We start from the raw sequence: 16,111 nt of genomic DNA on the forward strand, positions 1-16,111 counted from the left end.
AGGATATTATTAAAAAGTTGGTGGTTTAACAAAACCAGTTATCCCATACTATACAAGCTTATCTTTTGGGGTTCATATCCTATCTCGTATCGCTTTTGCAATATTTAATCAAGTCTGTAATTGTTGTCCCAATACCCGCATATTAAGTATACAGATAGCAAAAGATTGGAAAAGTGGACATTATTGTTGGTGTTCAATGTGAACATTTTGTCCCACAGCTCAGGTCTACTTAGGGTTCAGACTTTCCAAAACCAAAATGGCAGGCTAGCATTAATCAGGCCCATCTCCTGTGGAACAAGCGCCTACAACTTTGTGTCTTCTGTAGTTTGCTCCTCTGTCCTCTGTTGCTCTGTATCTTTCTCAGGCTCCAGAGCTCTCCCCTCAGCCCAACCTGTTATGGCATATAGCTGCATGCCTCTGAGTCTGGATCTGTCAGAGGTATCTTCCTGTTAAAAAAAAAGGAAAATAAGTTTTATAGCATTGATGAACAAAAACACCACATATCAAATTCATTTTTTCAGTGTAAACTTGCATGATAAATTCACAAACAAGAGTTCGCCGCTTTGGAAAATTTCACATGTGAGATAGTATCATCAAACATAAAATGTAAAATGTGAAAACCACACAATATATGCCCACACAACTTTTGCAATGATGTCATCCTATGTGAAATGTTATTTTGCATGTGATAACCATTTATGTTCACACATGGATAACATTTTATATTTCACATGAGAAATATCTCCAGTTCTAGTGTGCCTGTGTCACGTTAATTGAATTTAAACCACACATGACACTTTTCACATGTGAGACTGGCTCTGTATCTAATAAACATATAAGAGGAACTATAAAAAAGAAATGATTGCATTTATAGTCATTGACAATTTGACTGTCGGTGGTTCTAAATTGTTGACAGAGCGGCTTGAGACTGATGTCAAATTCAGAGCACTAATATTGGCATTTATGTGCACCATGAGACAATCGCAAACACTAAAAGCATCTTGCTGCCTTTTATACCTTCTCTACTAGGGGGGGGACCAAGACCGCATGAAGTAATAGATATTTCCATTAAACCAAAATAGAACACAAAGAATGAATATTTACATACAATACAAATAATAATCTAACATAAATTGGTCTGTGCCAGTTCACTAATACCACTGCAGTCATGGAACCCCCTCATGGTGACCATTACATTCATCAAGTGGCCAAGTCAGCATTCAGCTCCAAATGAATGCGAATGTTCCTCTGCAGCCATGGTGACAACATGCCAATGTTCAATTCAGTTCTACCCATTGCCAAAACAAGTCAACCAAAGTACGTGAGCTGGCAAACTAACATGAACCAGCGAGTCAGATATATACTGCACGTAACGCTATGGTAACCGTTCCAGTACGAACTAAACAATCCAGCTCACAGTAGTGTGCATTATGCGATTGCATTCCAGTGTGTTGGTGTTAAAAAGTTCAAATAAAGAAAGTTTGTAAGCATAGGAAGAGAGTGAAGAAAAAACAACAACAATGAATTATAAACAACTGGTAAAATTGAAAATGTAGATTCAACATTGGATGCCTGGGATCAAAAGACGCCCGTAAAAACATGTACGTATTACATGATTCTGAATCATGTTTGGTTTAGATATTCTTATAATTACAGTATGAAAGAAATTTGTTGATTTTAAGATGCCACAAAGATTATACTGCATGATGACGTATTTAGAGTAAAGGTTTGTTTGAGTAGTGGGTGTGTGCATTCAGAAAATGCGGCAAACACCACGCCCAGCCAGGCCTGTCTGGACACGAGGCTGGTGGAGAATGTACGCATTATCCATTCTGACAAAAGAAAAGCTGCAGTTTACTTAATCAATGTCTTTTACATACCTTTTCTGTTTACAAGTCCATAGGTTACATGTAACTCTGAACTATCCTTTTTCTTTTTTTAAGATTTGGCGCTTGTGTGTTGTAACAAAGCAGACTGCAGTGAATAGTTCTGCACAGTTGCCGAACGGAACTGAACATAGAATGAGAAGACTCCAGCAAAGCAGGAACAAAGAAGATCAATTTCCTGAAACTGTGATGGAGATGTGATATTTGTTGTGTGACTGTCAGAGAGCATTGGAGGCACAAGATGGTGACCCCTTAGTATTTGGTTGACAAGTGTTGCCGTGAAAAAAAAAGAAAGAAGTTAGACCAATCTTTTGAACAAGATTGCATTACTTGAATTACGGAATTAAATAAGATGATTTGAAGTCTTTTCTTATAATGTGATTTTTTTTTTTTTTTTTAAGTTAGAGGACGAATTTGTAGAGACAACCAAGATAAGACTATTTAGATGATCCATATAATCTTTATATGTGTCAGACACAATTTCACCCCGAGGTATGTTGCAGTGCAATTTTATCCAGAATTAGACACTTTCTAGTTGGTGGAATCACACCCGAGCAATGTGTTTTCATTCATTTCGATCTTATCCAAGTCTGCACCAACACATAGGTTAACCTTTAGGTTATTGACTCAGAAACACGCTTGTGCAGCAAACTGGCAACATAAAGTGGTTTACCTGCTTGTGAGTGTATTGGTCAGTCTTTTAGAGGGGTGGGATGTGACAACCTAAATGTCTGTAAATGTTTTCAACCCTGTTAATAGCCTTTGAATTTATAAATTGCTATTCAAGCTTTTAAAGAGTTGTAGCATTGATTAAATCTGCTCTCAGACCGTTAAAAGATTTCACAGGATTACGATGACGTGGTGTGTTGTCAGGATGCAGTCAGCATTGGCCAACAGGCTAAACACTCTTTGGTGTTATCTGATAATATGTTACGGCTATGGCCTTGTGAGAGAATTTATATGAGCTGAATGGTAAATCCACTGTGGAATAATCGTCCGGCCCAGCTAGGCGTGGGAGAAACTGGGTTTGGAGAGTCAGTTGTTCCGCCCCACCACTGGCTGAATGGAGTCATGTCTCAACAAGAGCCAGCATTGACTTAAAATCAAAAGGGAAATTATTCCTCAGATCCTACACACGCTAGTGCTCCCACATCATCATTCAATTCTAGGAATGTTTGCATGAAACTCTGAAGCCACTTGAGGAAAATCAAAATAACAAATTGGAAACAGTTGTTACAAGAGATTTACTGTGGGCTTTTCTATTGTTTAAATTATTCAAAATGTCCGTGAAATTGAACAAATCTCTACTGTTGAGGTTAGTTTAATTACCCTCCAAACGACCCCTCCTCCCTCCCTCCCTCCCACCCGCTGTTGATGACTGGCTCGACCGGTTACGTAACACATTCATGCCTCGCGCACGTGGTCACAGTCATAATAGATAGCAATATGTAGACAGGGTAAACATCACCGTTCACTTAGTCATCACAATCAATTTACACTCCTCTCGCAATTTATTAAAATTATGGCCAAATAACCAATTTTCCACCAAAATGACAGTCGGATTCTTTACGGCACAGGTCCGTCCCGTCTCAACCATATACATAATCCACAATGAAAACTGTCTATAAGGGGATAAAAAAAAAAAAAAAAAAAAAAAAAAAAAAATCACCACGTGTGTTTGCTCATAGCTAGATCAGAAGGTACACTCAGTTCTCTTGTGTTTTCATGGGCAGAAAAAAAAAAAAAAAAAAAAAAAGGCATTAACTGGCCCTTTATTTCTATTGACCTGCAGACTGATAGATTTATATGAATCTTAAGAGTTGTCAGCTGCACATGTGAGCAACACTGATTAAAAGCACAGTCAGGTTCAGGTCACTCAAGATATATTCCGAATTATTTCATCGGATATCGGATAAACGCGACGAAGTCTAACGCAGCCTCAAGAACACTACGTTTTAATTCATTCACAGATCCTGCGCATATTTAATAGTGAAACTATTGTAACCCCCCCCCCCCCTCCATATGGTGTCACCTTGCCCTCCTCACCATATTGACCACTACTCCTCTCCTTCTCCCTCCCTCCCTCCACGCTACCCCCCCCCCCCCCCTTCATCCCAAAGCTGTCATCCCGAGCGGTGTCGAGACGACGGCTCAATCCCTTAAACGCCCGGATGAGAGCAGCAGGCGACATTCAGGGCAACATGGTCGCATGAGTCGGCCGAGCGGAGGGGCAACCATTCCGGCGGTGACACACAGCCGCACTGCTGGAATCTGGACATTTTCGACGCAACCCACGTAGAGCGGTTCTGGGAAAATACCAGGCACAGATAGAGGAGGACAGAGAGGCGTGGAGGCGACCGGAGCGGCACGTTTTCCCCTCCTCGTCGCGGTGTCCTATTTCGTTGGTAAGTACATTTTGGTCTCGCTTTCAACGCTGCCCATGTGTCTTTTCCGCCTTCGACGGGATCTTGCTGAGCCGCTTTCCTCGCGCATTTCTCTGCGGGCGAGCGTCCGCGCGGGGCTGTGTTTTTAAAAAAAAGGAAGAACAGGCCTGGTAAGTGGGAACACAGCGTCAAATAGACACGTCCGTGTTGTTTAAATCAGCTGCTGATACCGCAGCCTCTCAGCCGCCTCACTCGTGTGAACGTTTCGTTGGGAGACGTCGCTGTAAGTGTTCGCGTTTCACCGCGAAGCAGCTCCATTTTTACGCGAGCGCGGTCGCGATATTGTTGCCACGGGCTGCGACGCAATTTGAATGAGTGCACGGAGCTGCTGCACGTGTTGTTTCCACATCCGAGAGAGTGTTACAATAGCACCGATTCATATCCGCTGCGTGGTGGCCTCGTCTGTCGGTCTGAACCAGTGTGGGGAACTGGAAAAGCCGAAGAAAGGCAAGGCGCTCGGGTGTGAGAGCCGCTTTCAGCGACTCGTTTAATCGTTTGGCTGTTTTATCACGCGAGTTGGTTTCCCTCTGTTGAGCTTTTCGTGCGCAGAGCAGAGCAGACCCGTGTTTGACGACGAGGCGGGCCGACGACTGGGCATGCGCACTGGACAACGCCACTACCGCCCGATTGCCCAATAACAATAATAAGTTGCGAGCAGTCGTCTCAGAAGTGCCTCGGGGTCACTTCCTCGGTCTCCATCGAGGATGCCAGGCTTTTATTGTCGCCCTGCTGATGTCTGTCTGGATTTTTAACCCTCGGTGGTGTAAGTATTCACTGGGACATCCAGTCAGCCAGCCAGCCAGCCAGCCAGCCAGTTAGTCGGGCAGCACAAGGTAATAAAACCAGACCTGTTCACATGATGCACATTTGCATCTGTGATTGCAAGCCCAACATTTATTGTGACGTACTGAACAGTATGTTCCTGCTACTGAGGCCAACCCTCATTGTAACCATGATAGATATTTTCCAAAAACAAATATCATAAACCTTGGAAACATAAACAGGGATATGGAAAGAATAACAGGATCATCCTGCAAAATAATGCAGCAGACTATTTAGGCTACTTAAGTTAAAGTAGAAACATCAGACTGTTAAAATACTCCATATAAAGTAAAAGTACTGCAATGTTAAGTCAGTGTATTATTATTATTATTACTATTATTGTCATTATTAGCAATAACACAAAATATCCAAGTGTTCAGTGCAGACTATAAAGCACCTGTAAGGGGTTTGCTGTTATTTAGTTAATAATTAGATTACTTGGCGGAGGTGGAGTTCAAACTAATTTTAATTTCTTTAGATACTGTTTATTTAAAACCTTAATTTGTAAAGTAACTATTTGTAATAGCTGTCAAATGAAGTAAAACATACAATGTTTCCTGTCTGAATTTTAGCAATTTAAAGTTGCATTAAATGAAAATACTCCAATAAAGTACAAGTAACTCAAATTTTGTACTTAAATACAGTATTAAAGTAAAATGTGCTTAATGATCTTTTACTACTGCAATGCAGAGCATACAGAGTTGCTGTAGTTAAAACACTTTGAAAATAACCAAATGAAGAGTATAGTGTGGCCATTATTATGGATGGAATTAAATTGTCATTTGTTCCTGTTATTTTGTCCACTGCTTGTCACTTTAACTGGTCAAATTCAATCTTCATATTGTATTCTTTATATTTCACATCCTACCTCATTGCCTTCACAGGCAGTGGGAGCTCATCGTATTCAAGTGGCCAGAATGGGTTTTGGGAGTTAATGATTAATCTGCATACTGTGATAATAAATAGTGAGAAAGAGGAACAATAATGGGGTCTGTCACTACCTCGCACATTTTTCTCTCTCTTGAATGCTTTGCAGAGAAAATGTAACATCAGTGCTTTTACCCAGCAGAGGCTCATAAACTGGAAATAATCTGATTGCTCTATCTTGTCTAGTAAAGGTTACAAGACGGATATGGAAGTGTATTACGATAAAATGGTTAGATTCATAACTTCCCTCTTTTTTTCACACTTTTATGCTCGGTGTGAACGTATGAACGCACAGTCCCGAGCTTCTGTTGAACAGATTCAAATGATCCCCTGTCCAATCTCTACTGAGTTTAAAAACACATCAGCCCATGAAGTGTGCGTACATAATATTAAAAAGGCACTGGAGGTTATTTTACAACTTCATCCATGTTTATACCTTCGATCAACCATTTGTAATAACTTGAAAAGTAGCCAGGCTTCCCCAACGGCTCTCTAAGCTGACTTCACAGACATGCAGGGATTTGTGAAAAAGTAAAGTAATCTGCCGCTTTGCGTTTGAGGCTGTGTGGTTTGCGAACACAACGTGCTTTCCAAGAAACATTTCTGTGAAAAAGGTGCGTGTCGAACCCCATCGGTCTTTGCTGCGGTGATGCCGTGTCACCGGCCTGCTTTGGCGGAGAGGAAAAAATGAAGATACCTGTTGTTGGCCTCCTTTTCACTGAGCCTTAATTAAAACTTTTCATCACAATCTCGTGGAATTAAGGTGACGTTATTTATATTTGACTGTACTTTGACCTGCCTTTTGTGAGTGTAATCCTTTTGGAAAAAAAAAAAAAACTTGAGGCAGAGTGATTCACACTAAATTGCCAGTTCGGTGGCGACAGGGTCCAGCCACAGCTTAGACCACACAGTCTCTCTTCTATGCTAACCCATAAATCCGAATGCTTCGCAAAAGACAAAGTGCTGCATATTTAAACGTGCGGTTAAGTGAGCTTGTGTTTTTGAAGCCGTGTGTTGAAGCTGGTTATCAGTAGAGGGAGTGGTGCGGCTGTTTGTCCTCGTGGAAGAGGTATGTGTACATTCTGTAATGTTTTCATGTTCAACAAGGTGCCGGGAGAGAGGGCTGGTTTTCATGTCCGACGGGACACGTGCACAGCTGGGATTTTGACAGTTTCTAGGAACTTCCTGTCACTCCAACTTTAGCTGCAGGTCGGCGGTCAATTCACCTGAAGCCTTTTGCTCTGTGATGAGAAGGGTGACGATCAGGCAGGTCAACGTCACATTGCTTCACAGCCTCCCTCGATGCAGTTTGTACCTTTTTTCTCAAAGACCTTTGTTGTTGTGTTTTTTTTTACACTTGGTGTGTGACACATGATTGCAGATGTCTAATCAAATCCAGACCCACATTTTGGCAGGTCCCAATTTTTTTTGTCGTATTCATCCGGTGGCCAGAGTTATAACTCCATAAAAACAATGTTGCTCCATAAGTTATAGATGTGCAAATAGCAACTGTTTGCCAAGATAAACTAACCTACCCTAAAAATGAATCCGCATTTCAACAAGCAAAATGTCTGGCGGTGCGAGTTTTAATCAGCATTGTGTTTACTTGTTTGGTAAGGGCTTGAATGTAATGGATGTTCATTTGTGAAAGTACCACACTAATTAATGTAAACATCTTGGGAACAATTCAAAAACTATGACAAGACACTAAATAGGATGTTTTACAGCTGAAAAGGAAACTTGTAAATGCTCGCCGGTGGACAAATGATGTAATGCAATTGCTGCTTATCTATGATCTCGAACATACTGTATGTTTGGCATATAGCTCCAGGTGACACATTGAGTGAACTTGTTTTGTCCAACTGACGGTCCAAGATATTCAGTATAAGAAAAAGAAAAACCACAAACCATATTTTCTGAGAATCTTGAACCAATCAATGTTTGAATTGCTTGAAAAGTGACTTGAATGAGTAATCGGCTATTAAATTCATTACAAATTTCTCTCACTTAACTAATTAATTGCCTACATTTTTTTAGCTCCGGACTACAATATACTTTTACTTATCATCTGCCAGATGTTGAGATGGAATAAATTGATACTGGACGATTTATTGGTAAATATCTAGTTTTTGATGGCTGGTCAGACAAAACAAGCAAATTGAAGACAACATCTTGAAACTTGTGGTGAGCATCTTTCACTTTCAGGTTTCAGACGAAATGGTTTGTCAACGAAAGATTAATAAAGAACTTAAATGATATTGAACAAGGCTGTTAGTTGCTGCAGCACAGTGTAAACTGCTAAAACTAACCAGCACAACTGATGACAGAATTTCTACTCTAATCTGAAATATATTTTTCAGCAGACAATGACAGAAGATATTCTGAATTTTACATAAACCTCTGGCGTCAGAAGACATGATCTTGACCTTGTGACACAACAGGAGCGGGAAGAAAAAGAAGCGTATTGGGAACGTGTGTGCTGGTTTCCATGATGGCGGAGGCCCCGTGCGGGCCGGGCCCTCTGCCAGTGGGCGTGTCCGTATCTCTGTGGGCGGACCATCAGTTGGCATCGGGGCCCGGCAGCGGTCGCGGTCACACAACGGTCTGTCTCTGATCAGCCCACCTCGCCCTCAGAGCACAATCACCCTGTTATGTCTGAGCCCTGCTTCGCCATGGCAACATCACATGATAGCGCAGGAAGAGTGCGAATCCTCAAGCTGTGTGTTAGCGTGTATGCATGTGCTCCATGTGTGCTTGCAGCAGCATTGCTTAAATCCGTGGTATCGCCAGAAACCTGATTAAGTATGTCGTTGGTCGTGTGGAGCCGATGACGTGTCTTTTATTTTAAATTTTTTTTTTTTCCACAAACAAAGGTCAAAACAGAAGAGAGCAGGACAGTGTGTTGTTGTTGTTGTTGTAAGAAGAAACTGAGAAGAGCTCACATTGAGCAAAGCTGTCAGTGATGGAAGAAGACAACAAATGGAAAAAAATCAACTTCAGACTAGCCATTTTTTGAACATCTAATTTAAGCATTGCTTCGGGGTCAGGGCAACATTAAAACTCGGGAAAATAATCAAAACCATCCCAGACCCCTGGTTCAGGTTTACCTCAGTATTTAACTAGATCTGAGTCGTCCGGACCCCAAAATACTTGAGGCCGCATTTACACACTTTAAATAATTGTGGCTTGTACACATGCATATGTATGCAGCTGGTTTCAGGGAACTCTTGTTTCGGGCCAAGCTTACAGCCGATAAACATGTCGGCATCCTCTAATTCTCGTGTGTCCTCCTGTTACCGCTGTCACGTAGGGTCGCATTCTTCTTTGACCCATAAGTGAGCCTTAATGGCTCCAAATGCTGAGAGTTTTTAACCGACATGTCTTCACGCAACGATTGCGGTATTTGTTTGAAGGTTTCAAAATATCAGCGTTTACAGCGAGCACTGACTCGGTTACTTCACCGTGCTGCCGGCCAGAGGCTTCCTGTCAGTTTTCCCATCTCGGTCGTTTTGAAGCATTTAAATTGTGGCGGGGTGGTGATTACAGGAAAACCTCTTTTCTTTAAGTTATTGCCTCCTTAAAGAGAAAACCTCTCGATTCTTCACATGACAAAGTAAAACCACCACGGAGTGAAACAATTGGCCTTTTATGTTAGTTTGCTGCTGCTTTTGCTGGCTGCATCAGGTTCTGTGACCCGTTGTGTGTTTTTGGCCTCGTTTGAGCACTCCACTCGGCCCATGAGAGCCATTTTGTCGTCTTTCTGGTGGCCTTCTGTAAGCGCCCGGGTCCGTATCAAAGCGCTGTCACACAGAGCATCTCTTGTTTGGGTGCTGGCCTGGTGTTAACTATGCTAATGACAAGGCTACTGCTGAACTGTGAGGCGTTGTGGTTTCATTTATGGGAGGTGGAATACACATTGTTTTCCTCGTTTTTCTCTCCCGGTTCATTTTTCAGGAGCACCGAGAGCTTGCGTGACTTTAATGAGTCATATTTTTGCCACTAAAGCCTGGGGTCAGTCTGAGGGTTTGGAAAATGTCTGATGGCAAAGCAGGAGAGGGAATACTGAGAGAAGCATGGGAAAAGATATTCTTGACCTTCGGGGTGATCTATCAATGACAAATTTAGCTATTCGTGTGCCTGTTGGTCTCTGACTATGTTACCTACAAATTGTCTCTAAATTTCTAAACAGCTCGGCCTTTTTTTATTTTTTTTTACTCAGGAAAAACGGCGGGGGGCTTTCACATGATTTTCTAACGACTAATACTACGTATGAATTGGATGTATGAACAGGTGTGACCTCGCAGGCCAACGTTCGCTCACCTGTCTCAGTTTTACTCTGGAGTGTAGTGAAGCGTGTGGCAAACCTCCGATTTGAATGACCGACCTGCCTGCGTTGGTCATTGCTGCCGTGTTGGTTATGTTGCCGCCTGTAATTTACTGTACGGATGGGGGCGGTGCACCATGTAAGGATGAGCAGCTGGCTGACTGGTCGCTGCACACACTCATGTGACAGCGCTATTTCTAGCCAAATCATTCCTCGGCGCTATACTGCCTTTAGCAACAAGAGCGAGCTGTGGATACATGACACCTCAGACAGCAGCGGGGCGGGGGGGGGGGCAGTTGTGAGTTAGAGTCCGGTGGTATCTATCCAGGGGCCACCTTGTGTGGTGGGGAGAAGTGAGGTAAAACAATGGCATGCTGGGCCATTAAATGTAAACGATTCTGTTCAAGGTAAGACTGGAAGAAGTTAATGAGCTTTAAGCAGGTTGTCAGATTGTTGCCACAAAGCCGTCGTTTGTCCGATAATATTTGCGCATTTTTCATTGGGATCCCTGAAATGAACACGAGTGCTGTTGGGTTACCTCACACCCATCATGCCAACTGGGACAGTTTAAGATATCGGGTGACATTAATGCTCTTCTGGTTCGGTTGCTTCCTTAACAAACCATTTAAAGTCTGACATTTAGTTGACTGTCACTTTTGTTTAACTGAAATGATGCATGAATAGTTTGCTGAAGTCACTTTGGCCAGTTTACAGCATTTCATGGTTTCTGGGAGAGTAGACCTTCACGTGAAAGTTGTTGGTAGAAGGCTTTCGGTAAATGCTGTTGCTGAATCACTTCTCTTAAACGTAACAAAGGCCTGAGTATAAAAATTTGGTACGGAGTGACGAGACATTTTTTGATACAAGATAAACTCCCTCCAGGATTTCGCAGAGGTTTTTTTTTGTGATTGTTGCAATCAAAAATGCGATCGCAATAATTGACACAAATTCACGCAATATTTGCGGGACCTTGCAATTTTTTTAAATTCAAAAATTTTTTCCGCAAAGAATGTTGTCAGCAGAAGCCGTGCTGAAAGTTTTTATTGCATAAAGTAAGTCTTTTCAGACAAAATTCGCTTTATTAACACAAATAATACAATCGTTACGGCTCTCCTCCTCTCATCTCCTCACCAAAACAAACTGGAACAAGCGGAAAAGCCGGAAGTGGCGGGGTTTGTGGAAATGTGGCCTTCACAATAAAACGTTCTGATGAAATGCTTATTATCAATGGAAGTGATCACATGTTGCTGTATGCTACAGAAAATGTATACACGCGTCAAGTTGTAAGAGACTGCACTTTGTTTTTGTGAATACAGCAGGCCTGTGTTGAATTAACATGAATTAAACAGCATCTAAAGCTCTTATTTTGACGGCTAATGTAGTCGTTGTTTCTATATTACAGTCACAGACTGTCTGTTCTGTAAAGCTGCGTCACTCTTATGATTTATTTTTTGTAACTTTTAGCCCCATGGATCTCTAAGTTCAATAAATAAATTTAAAAAAGATTAGAGCTCAAATATTTCTGTGATGTGAGGAGGAAGTGATAACATATTTCTTCCTTTATTAACTCGTGCTTAAAAAAAAAAATGGTATTTTTCTTTCTGAACTTGCAACTTTTTCTAATTTCCACAATTTTGCACAAAAAACTCACTTAAAACTCCACAAATTACATCGCAATTTATGATGAAATCCCCCGCAAAATCAAGCATTTTTAATCGCAGCAATTACAAAAAAAAAATCAGAGACGGTCTAATGCAGTGTTAGGGGGCGATTTTTGTTTTGTTTTTCCAAAGGAGTTAATCAGGCAGTTGAAACGGAGTGGAGGATATGATTAGTGGTCTAATGCAGGTCTCATTGTTCTCTTTTTAATAATGGTAGATTGTATAATTGGTCCCCTTTTAGATCTATGATAGAAATGAGAACCATGTTGGAACAGAGCCTGGAAAGTGCACTGGCACCAAAAATACTTCTGTACTACAAGAAACCCCGGGGAAAACACCGAGAGTGGTGTGTGCGCGGAATAAACAGGTCCTACCCTTGAGCAAAAAAGGCTTTTCTAGAGTAATGTCAGCGCAGCGAACCACGGGAGACGAGGATTAAATGGCGGTGAAAATCTCCAGGGTTCCCCGTACTGAACCGGTGATGACATCTTCATAATGTTTCACACATTCCTGTCCTGCTATGGCTTCGCACTCAGTGAAGCCGCCGCCGCCCCCACCTGAGTAATGCTGAGAAGGCTTACTCGGCTTCAGTTTGAACCGTAGTCAACAAACCTGTCAACATAATCTTTACACATAAACACTCGTTTGTGGCTTGCAAAATATATGATTGAGTACATATTTGCTCCTTCGTTCACAGCACCGAACGGTTCATCATTTTAACACTGAAACGGGGACCGTAAGGAGCATATATTCCTACTTTTAGTCTGTGATATAATTATAACTTTAGTTAACAGTGTCTTGAGCTGCAAAGTTAAAGTGAACGACTGTGAAAGGAAGTCGAGGGCTGAAGAGTGTTGTTTCTGTTCGCAAAAGAGCTGTTTGTACGAGGTAGCTGGGTGCTGGTAATAACAGACAGCTGATGGACAGAGATGTCTGAATCTCCCGGTTGGATTTACAGCTGCACCGTGTTGTTATCTTAAGCCCGACACCTGTAAAAGCTCTGATGGGAGACCGTCTGGATTTGGGGCTATGAGGCCGTTTGTCGTGTCAGACTGTAAAGAAACGGTAACGTTAGCTTTAGCAGCTGAAGTGCAGTGCCAGCCCACGCTAGGTGTTGTTACTTATCAACACATTGTCAAATGGGACTTGGAAGCACTTTGTCATCTTTATTTTGTCCAGCACACTTGGCAGGTTTTCTTGGAAGTTGACTTCCGTTTCCAGGCATTGCGTTGTACCGGGTTCATTTTTAAACTACTGGATCAGACTTGAACTAATTGGTACGTGTCGATCCCAGCCGAGATTCTACCGCAGTTGCAACCACCTTCCGGAAAAAAAAACACGCTCGACTTCGTCATCGCATTTAAACACCGACGCTCGTCGCTGATCGGTCCGCCCGTCAGCGTGGCTGGCAAACCTTAATGTGAACAAGGTTTCCAGACTATAATCACAGTCAAGAAAAAGTAGCTGTGAGCAATAGTCGGGCCACTCTGGGAGGTCCTTCGCAACAAATAACGGCATGATTTAACCAAGTAGTGTAGAAACGCGGTCTAGGTGACGCTTGGTATGCAGTCATATTATCCATGGAGACAACAAATGCAGATTAGGGAAAAGGTTGTCATTAGTGTCCCTGCAGAGGATAAACCCACTGATTTGTCGCCACAGTCTGCAGCTTTACCTTGCTCTTTATCTTCGCCTGTATGATGGCGAAGAGGCAAATTGAAACTTGGAGTGCATTTTGCTGTGACACACAAGGATCTCTTCATGTTGAATTCGGCAATGATGGAGCCACGTTTTACACAGCGACCATGACTGGGCCGATGTAAAGCCACGTCAATGGAAAAATAAGCGCGCAAGTATACTTTAAAATGGTGGATCGCTTTGTCAGAGGCAGTTGTATTTCTCGGCAAGTTTGTTATGAGAAGCACCGCAGCCTACGGCCTTCACGAGGTGCAGCAAGACAAAGCTGAAGAGACGGGAGTAACTGCGGTGGCATACACAGTGCATGAAGTGTTTAGACTTCAAGTGGAGTTTATAGGTATGGAAATATTTACTCCTTGAATTTTTGAAATCCAAGCGGTGTCCAAGAAAAACAAAGGGATTTCAGCGAGATTGTGCCCCCTACTGGCCGGACGGGACAAAGTTCCGATTTGAGGCGATGGGTGGAAAAATCTGAAGGAAATGATTTGTCCCAACAGGATTAGAGGTGACCCAGTCAACCCCCCCACCCCAGCCTGCCCTCCATCACCGGAACACCAGCAGACCACTTGTCACTTTGACTCCCCTTCAGCATCGAGCATGCTGCGACAGCATTCAGACACAAAGAAAGTAGCACGTCACACACAGCCTCAAAGGATGCCGCCCCCAAAAATATCTCTCCCTGGAGTCACGACGACAGCTGTGTTATAATATTAGGGGTAATATTCTGAAATGCTGTCTGGAAAGAGAATTCATGTCAAATGTCTTCTGTTTATCCACTTTGATTATAAGTAGGTAGGTAGGTAGTTACTTTATTAATCCCCAAGGGGAAATTTTTGCACTACAGCAGCATTTATAGATACAGGAAAGCAATAAAATAACAGTAAAAACTATTAAATATAAAAATGCACAGTATATACAGTACAGTAAATATATATATTTTTTTAAATATTTAAACAAAAGTACTGCATTTATTGAGCGCCGGATGTCAGAAATGGTCAGATATGGTTTTACGTCTGTCATAAAGTCTGGGTGCAATCTGATTAGCAAACTCACCACACAAATCCAAGAAAGAACACCACTCTTTAAAGTTGAAAAGTGCAGTGTGTGTGTGTGTGTGTGTGTGTGTGTGTGTGTGTGTGTGTGTGTGCGTGCGTGCGTGCGTGCAAAGCAACCTGCAAACACGTGATAGATAACACGGGTCACAGTGTTTACTGCGTCATTTTAAGATAAGCCCTTCATTCTTCAGCAGGTATAGCTGCAAAGATCTATATCTGCCGTGCAATATCTCTCTCACTGTCTACTGTACTGGATTTAAGATTGTGACTTTGTCTGTGCACACGTTTTTTTTTCCGGTCAGGAGTCTGCCTCTGTTCACTTTCTGTCTTCAGGAATCTTTTGGGAGAAAACCTGAGTTTTTGTTGCTGGAATGGACCCAGCGGTTGCACAGCACCGTATTCTCAATGGCTTAACAAAAATCAGCTTCATGTTAAATCTGAGTTCTCGAACAAATTCCCTAAATCGGCCCGAGATCATCTGAATTTGTACGACTGTCAGTAGTTTGTCATGTTTGTGTTGATTCTGTGGTTCTTCTTTATTGCTTTAAATTTCATTCTCGTACAGCCTACTAACAGAATATCTTCCCGAGAGGGAATGCAACATATGGCTCGCCTCCCGTGGTGAAGACATGCTGTGCTCAAGTTTACATTCTACATTATGTTTTTCCTAAACCATCTCACCAGCTTCATTTCCCTTCTGTTTGTGTGGTGTTTTCAGAGCTCAGCAGGAGTTGGTATTAGTTTGTACAAATATGAAGGGATAAAAGTCTATTGAACAGGGGCACGTTTGATTAAACTTTTATCTGGTGCCACTAAAAGTTGGTTGCAGGACAGCATACTAACGCAGTGTCTTTATGTTTTTGTAAGGATACTTTTAAACCTTGTGTTAATTTCATATAAAACAAACAAACTTCATATCTAAATCAGGAAATAAAATCCTTGTGGACACTATGGTTTTGATACTTGGCTGGTGTTTCAGAACCAATCTGTAATTTAAAAGGTTTTTAAAAAAAAAAAAAAAAAAAGAGGTTTTGAGATTACTTTCCTCTCAGTTCGTAAACTTAAAAATAAACATCTCCCTTTTGAGACCCCGTGAAGTGATAACTGCTGAAGCCGTCATGTGAAATTCCCCTCCCTGTTGTGACCGCTCTGAGTGCCATTCTTGCAACTCATTCTGCACACCTATCGGCCACAGCTAATGCTAGCAGCGCGTTTTTGAGCATTACTCTTTAGTTTTCACCTAGAATAACAGTTGCCGTGGTAATCCGCTGACTCACTGACTTGCCGGGCTAAT

At 42.0% G+C, this 16,111-nt stretch overlaps 1 protein-coding gene across 4 annotated transcripts in view; it reads left to right on the plus strand.

Moving 5' to 3' along the window:
* Nucleotides 1-4,003: 4,003 nt before the first annotated feature.
* Nucleotides 4,004-16,111, plus strand: part of slc20a2 (solute carrier family 20 member 2) — a 47,250-nt gene continuing 35,142 nt past the window's right edge. Inside the window, exon 1 of one of the 4 annotated variants that reach the window (XM_069178281.1) lies at nt 4,004-4,291. The gene's annotated coding sequence lies outside the window, so the exon portion shown is untranslated. Of the gene's footprint in view, nt 4,292-4,374; nt 4,441-4,857; nt 5,094-16,111 lie in introns of those variants that run through there. The other 3 variants (XM_069178274.1, XM_069178279.1, XM_069178278.1) reach the window with 3 other exon arrangements.

The sequence above is a fragment of the Embiotoca jacksoni genome, unplaced genomic scaffold, assembly GCF_022577435.1.
Source record: "Embiotoca jacksoni isolate LCO1_2020_lvr unplaced genomic scaffold, fEmbJac1.0.p SCAF_8, whole genome shotgun sequence".
Taxonomy (NCBI): Eukaryota; Metazoa; Chordata; class Actinopteri; family Embiotocidae; genus Embiotoca; species Embiotoca jacksoni.